At 47.3% G+C, this 7,055-nt stretch overlaps 1 pseudogene; it reads right to left on the reverse strand.

Annotated features, from left to right (window-relative positions):
- Positions 1-684: 684 nt before the first annotated feature.
- LOC125541928 lies at positions 685-823 on the reverse strand (annotated as a pseudogene).
- Between the last annotated feature and the right edge of the window lie 6,232 nt (positions 824-7,055).

The following is a 7,055-nucleotide window of genomic DNA, read 5'->3' on the forward strand; positions in this document are numbered from 1 at the left end:
ACTTGTATCACCATCTCTTCGCCGAACTAGTGCACCTATACAATTTACCATTGTATTGGGTGTGTTGGGGACACAAGAGACTCTTTGTTATTTGGTTGCAGGGTTGCTTGAGAGAGACCATCTTCATCCTACGCCTCCTACGGATTGATAAACCTTAGGTCATCCACTTGAGGGAAATTTGCTACTGTCCTACAAACCTCTGCACTTGGAGGCCCAACAACGTCTACAAGAAGAAGGTTGTGTAGTAGACATCATGGAGATGTATCACCGGTGATATGGTCAGTGGCTCCGCTGTCCATATACCAATTCGTGTCCAGGCCGTACTGGGAGCCGCCACGTTCACCGAGCGCTCTCCCCCCCCTTTATAGGAGGATTCATAGCGCTTCCAGCACTTCCATGCTGGATGCCCGAGCTTGCCACAGATCTGGCAAGCAATCTTGGCAGCGGGATTGTTGTTGTAGTTCCTGTCGCTGCCGCCGTTGTTGCCCCCCATGTTGTCGCGATTCGGCTGCTTGATGAAGTTGCCACGGCCGCGGTCACCACCGCCGCCACTGCCTTGCTTGGGGAAGTTTCGTCCGCGGTCACCACCGCCGCCGCCGTTGCCGTTGTTCTGCTTGTTGAAGCGTTCACGAGATGCCGCGTTTGCAGAGGACTGGGAGGACCCGCCGCACAGGTTCATGCGTGTCTCGAAGCTCAAGAGCCGCGGGTACAGCTCGGGGACGATCACCGGCTCGACCCGGGAGCACATGGCAGAGACCACGGGATCAAACTCATTGTCGAGCCCGGCAAGGATGTGAGACACAACATCCTCCTCATCTACTTTCTTTCCTGAAGCAATAAGTTCATCACATAAAGATCTAATCTCACCAACATATTCAGTAATGTTGGAGTTGCCCTTCTGAAGGTTCGCTAGCGCAATTCTGACGTTGACGGTGCGGGCGCGGGTGTGCGAGGCCAGCATCCCCTGCACCGTGTTCCAGAGTTTCAGGACCCCGATTCCAAGTCACATCGATCTAGCCGGTAACACCTCATATCACATTGCGGCCTCACGCACGGTATCCCCATGGGTGTCGCCTTACCATGGCCCAGGACCGTTTACGCCTTTTGGCTCACGTATATGATAATGTCGCTAGCATCCATATGACGGAGAATCCGGGCCGACATGGCTAGTCGTGAACCCAAAGCGGCACAGACCTATGGAGACAGGCATACATGAGTCACATCGAGCATGTCGGTCATCAGTGAGTGAATCCGGGCTGTAGCACTGGGCTAACAGGACTCCGGGGAACCCGGGCTGTAGCAGGCTAGGCAGGACTCCGGATGTCACCGCGTGACATTTCCCCGAAGGGACAGACATAGGAACGAAGTGAAACACATGCCGGCCAGTCAAGTGTCCTGAGCAGTAGTGCTGGGCTAGCAGGACTCCGGTGAACCGGGCTGTAGCGGACTACTATGGCTCGAGGAACACTAGACTACATTTCCCCATAAGAAAGGCTGCCAAGGATAAACAACTAGATTGTCGGATCCCACACATACCAAGCATTTCAATCATACACACAATATGCTCGATATGTGCAAATACAACATGGCATCAAAACAAAACTCTACAACTCAAGTACTTTATTTAAAAGCTCCAGAGAGCCATACATAACATGTTCACACCGGTAGGGGTCACATGACCCGGCACTCAAATCATACAAGCATACAAGCACATGCGGAAGCAAATAGTCTGAGTACAGACACTAGAAAGAAAGAAGGCTTCTCGAAGCCTGTCTATCTACATAGGGCCCTCCATGGCCAGGATCACCACCTGGGTGGCAAGTCACTCATCGACGTCGAGATCTACATAAAACCCATCAGAGGGGGCGGTGTTGTCATCTGAAAAACAGTAATTAAACAAACATGAGTACAAAGGTACTAAGCAAGTCTTACATCAGAACCTACTATATATGCTCATTCTCAAGAAGGTGGTGGAGTTATTGCAGCAAGCCAGCTTTGACTCTTGGCTAAGCTATCCTACGAGACTCCACTAGTAAAATAGTTTTCGCACACGAGTCCACTACTCACCAACACAATACTCCACCAGGGATCCTCCCTCGTCATCCTACGAGAGGGCCATCCTCGGTACTCACACTTATCTTGAGTCTTTTAGTAGTATCCATTAACTTGTCTATGAACTGTATAGGCAACCAAGTAGTCCTTTACCACAGACGCGGCTATTCGAATAGTTTTATACCCTGCAGGGGTGTACTTCATCACACATGTTTCCACCACTTAGCGTCTGCACATGACATGTGCTCGGCAGACTTCAAGCAAAAACCGACGTGGGTGTAGACCACGACCTGACTAACCGCACAAGTCTCTAGTCCAGGTTTATCGCCTATTCAGGTTCCATCCGCAAGGAAATCCGGCCGGGGTGTCCTCAACAGCCCCAAACGATGTGTGCAGGGTTCCCGAGACACCAAACGGGCGACTCGGTACACCGTGCCACGGTGTATCTACCGCATCATAGCCCACCCCTAGGGTCAGCGCTACGCACGGCCGCCAACACATAACCTACAAACACCAGAAACTAGTTGCAACTTCTAGACAGAGGACGAGAGGGGTCAGTAAGTCGAGCGGGGTCATATTTCAGGGCCCAATGTGTGGTAGTAGCTGAATCTTAAATCACGCATACAGATCTCAATTCTTATGGACGGCCTCAATGAAACAACCCACCATGTACTCCTACATGGCCTCTCATCGATACCTTTACCAAAACATGCTCAACACATCCCTCACATTACCGACATAATCATTTCACTCTAGCCCATCACCCAGATGAACCAGACCTGACACAACTCTAAGCATAGCAGGAATAACAAGGTAGGAAACACATACATGGCTCAATCAACTCCTACACATGCTAGTGGGCTTCATCTAGTTACTGTGGCAATGACAGGTCATGCAAAGGATAAGGGTTCAACTACCGTAGCACACAACAGTTTGAATCACGTTGTCTTAATGCAGTAAACAAGAGCAGAAGCGAGAACATGGGTTTGTATCGGGATGATCAATGGGTTGCTTGCCTGATGTAGTGGTAGTAGGGTACTGCCCTTCAGACGGATATTCAGGGTTATCCTCGGAGGCAGAACCTACCACGAAAGACACACCGGACATAATCAATACATGACGATATGCAACAATATGATGCATGCTATGACATGGCAATATGAATGTGTCTTGGCCTAATGCAAGCTAAAACAGAAAGGAATGAACTCATTTGAATCAAAGATTCAAATGTTAGTTCACTTAACATAGCCATATTAGTGCATTATCTTATTTTGCTTAAAAAGCAAGGTTATCATGTTTTGTCATGCATGAAACCATTACCAATGGATAGATTGAATTTTTCTGATCAAAATTCATATATAAATCTTTTCATTTGGAGTTACAGATTAATTTCTATGATTTTTAGAAGTTTTGGCTATTTTCTGGAATTTCCTATATAAAAATAAATCCAAAAAATGAATAATTGCGTCAGCACTGCGTCACTGTGACATCAGCGAGTCAAAGGCGCCAGGGCCAGTCAAACCTGACTGGTGGGCCCTGTCTATCAGTGTCTCATCTAACTAACAGGATTAAGTTAGTACTAATTAACTGTCAGTGGGGCCTGGGCCCACATGTCAGTGACCTAAACTAACTAAAATTAGTTAACACTAATCCTAAACTAATTAACAGGCCGGCCCCACCTGTCATAGGCTCAGGGGGGAAGTCAACCTGGGCCCACACATCAGTCCACGGTCAAAACATGGTTAACTCGGGTTTTGCCCAAGTAGTCCAAATCGACTGCGGTTTGGTCCTACGCGTAGCTGGGGGCAAGCCGCGGCGTTTGGTGGTGGAGGTGGACCTCGGGGAGGTCGGAAGCGACGCCGGCGACGACCTTGGCAGTCGCCGAAGTTCGGGCGAGGATAAACCCAAAGCTACGGGGCACGGCGAGGCGCGGGGAGTGGTGCGTTAGGCTCCTGGAAACGTGGTGAGTGTGGTGACACGCTCGGAATCGAGCTTACGCGCATGTGGCCAAGGCGGCGACATGGCCTGCGGAGCCGAGCTCTCGGGCTCAACGGAGCCCGCGGTTAGAGGGAGAGAACGGCAAGGAAAGAGAGGGGAACGGAGAAGGAGCTCACGGGGAGTGTAGCGGTGGCCTCAGCGAGCTCGGGGAGACATCAGGGGAGGCGTACGGTCGCCGGCGATCTCGGCGGACGGAGGTTGAAGACGAGCTCAGTGAAGACGCCCGGGGGCCTCCGGCAGGGCGTGGCTCGGTGGGACGATCGAGGAGGGAGTGGCGGAGCTTCAGGACACGGTGGAGCGGCGCATTGACGACGGCGTGGCGATCTCCTATGCTCGCCGTCGAGCACCTGCTCGCCTCGCTGGCTAGGCGAAGCAGCTGCGTGGAGCGGCTGCTGGGCCGGGCCAGCTAGGTGGGCCGGCTGGGGGGCTTCCAGGTAATCTCTAACTCTCTCTCTCTCTTTTGTTTTGCTTTTATTTATTTCCTGCTATGTGTATTGAAATAGAATAAATACTATTTCATTTCCAAAAACTCTGGAAATATTAAGAGGCACATTTGGGAATATTCTCAACTGCCTAAAAATGCTTCCAAGATTATTTGAGCACTTTAAAATATTTATAGCATTTAAAATGCCCAAATTCAAATACTTATGGCTTGTTCAAAAATCCAGAATGGCTCCATAAATTGCAAGACCATTTTTTGCAGAGGTTTTAGTCAAGACCAAAAATGGTGGGCTTTTATGAAGGGCATTTTGGGTTCATTGAAATTCCAATTGTTGGAAATTAGCATTTTTAGGGGGGTGTTGGGGTTGATTAGGCCCCATTTCAAGTTTAAAAGAAATTTAAACATGATGCACATGTTCATACAATCCTAATGCATGACTAAAAACAGGGATGTGACATAGAGCTCGGCCGCGGTGTGGCAGGTTGCCACTTGGATGGCCATCTCGCGCGGTAGGGAGGACATCGGGTAGGAGAACACCTGTTGATCCTTCACGTACCACGCGGAGAACTCCGGGTTGGGCGCCTTCGACTTGGTCTTGCCATCGTCGGAGGTGGCTTCAACGTTCACAGGGGGCACCACCTGATCGATGTCGAGGTAGTTCTACATTTGCGCCCCCCCTGATCGCCGAGAGCATGGTTGCGCGCCATTCCGCCTCGTTCCCTCTCGTGAGCTTCTCGGTGATGCTCTGTGCAAATGATGATGAGGGGAAGGAGGTGGAGCTTGAAGACGTCGCCATGGATGTGAGCGAGGCAGGCTCTGATTACCATGAAAGAATTGGTGGAAGCGTATGCACCTTAGGCAGGCACGCTTATGTGTTCATATAGAGCACAAGTACATCATCGGCAGGTTGTCGTTGGCTTGACCCCTAGTCCAAGACTATACAAAAGATAGAGATCAAATCCATCTAACAACCTGCCTATTGGTTACAATCTCAAACAGGCACACAACTACACCGTGACACACATGTCACGTTACAACTACTAGCCTATCATTTAACATAGGTCGCCGGTGGCGATGTGGGGCACGCCGAGCGGCTTCTCTTAATTAGATTCACGCGGTCAAATAGCTTCATGAATACGAGATAGCGCATTATAATAAAGAAACAAACATCTTTACGAGGACATCATTCGTTAAAGAATCCGGCAAGGAAAATATCTGTTGCTTAGCATCATTGCACGCACAGGCTGTCATATGCTCCGATGGTTCCTGATCAACAATCCACGGCCACCTTTGCCATTTTGCAGTCGATAAAACCAGGACGCCAAGAATCACAAGATATTGTTCAGTGGTAGGCAGTTTATTGTTAATCGCAATTAGCATCCGGCCATTAGACTTGGAAGTTGTAACTCCCTCGAGGATGCACGCGAGAGCCCAAGCCCAGGCTTACGAGAGAGTGACACTGAAGCATTCCTTGCTTTAGCCTGTCGCGCAAACGATTCTCATTTCATAAAGAGCTCCGAGAAACCCCGATGGTTAGGACTTTGGGTACATAAAAACATAGTAGAACGTTGGATGATACTCCCTCCAAGAATAATAGGTCAAGAAGGATTGCAATCTATATCAAGAACAATGAAATCTACGGGCACATAATTCCTATTTGCAATAATAAGAACATCATTAATCCTTCCCATAGGTTTCTTAATAGTGGAATCCGCAAGATGCAAGTTTAGAGAGCAATCATCAAAATTACGGAAATCTAGTAAATCACACAAAGTCTTGGGAATAGTAGAGACACTAGCACCCAAATCACACAAAGCATAAAACTCATAACCTTTAATTTTAATTTTAATAGTTGGTTCCAACTCATCATAGAGTTTTCTAGGGATAGAAACTTTCAACTCAAGTTTTTCTTCATAAGATTGCATCAAGGCATCAACAATATGTTCGGTGAAGGCTTTATTTTGACTATAAGCATGTGGAGAATTTAGCACGGATTGCAACAAGGAAATACAATCAATTAAAGAGCAACTTCCATAATTAAATTCCTTGAAATCCAATATAGTGGGTTTAGCAACATCTAGATTTTTATTTCTTTCAATCCCACTTTCATCAATTTCATCATTAAGATCTAAATACTCCGAATTTTTAGAACACCTTCTAGGTAAAGGAAGATCATATTCAGTTTCATCAAGATTCATATTGCAAAACAAAGATTTAATAGGGGATACATCAATAACTTTTAGATCTTCATCTTGATTTTGATAGGAATTGGAGGAACACGCTTTAATAAAGGCATCTTTGGAAGCACGCATCCTAGCGGTTCTTTCCTTGCACTCATCAATGGAAATTCTCATGGCTTTGAGAGACTCATTGATATCATGCTTAGGAGGAATAGGTCTAAGCTTTAAAGAATCAACCTCAAGAGAAATTCTATCAACGTTTCTAGCCAAATCATCAACTTTAAGCAATTTCTCCTCAAGCAAAGCATTAAAATTCTTTTGTGAATTCATAAATTCTTTAACACTATTCTCGAATTTAGAGGGCATCTTATTATAATTTGTTG

The sequence above is a fragment of the Triticum urartu genome, chromosome 2 (genome assembly GCF_003073215.2).
Source record: "Triticum urartu cultivar G1812 chromosome 2, Tu2.1, whole genome shotgun sequence".
NCBI lineage: Eukaryota > Viridiplantae > Streptophyta > Magnoliopsida > Poales > Poaceae > Triticum > Triticum urartu.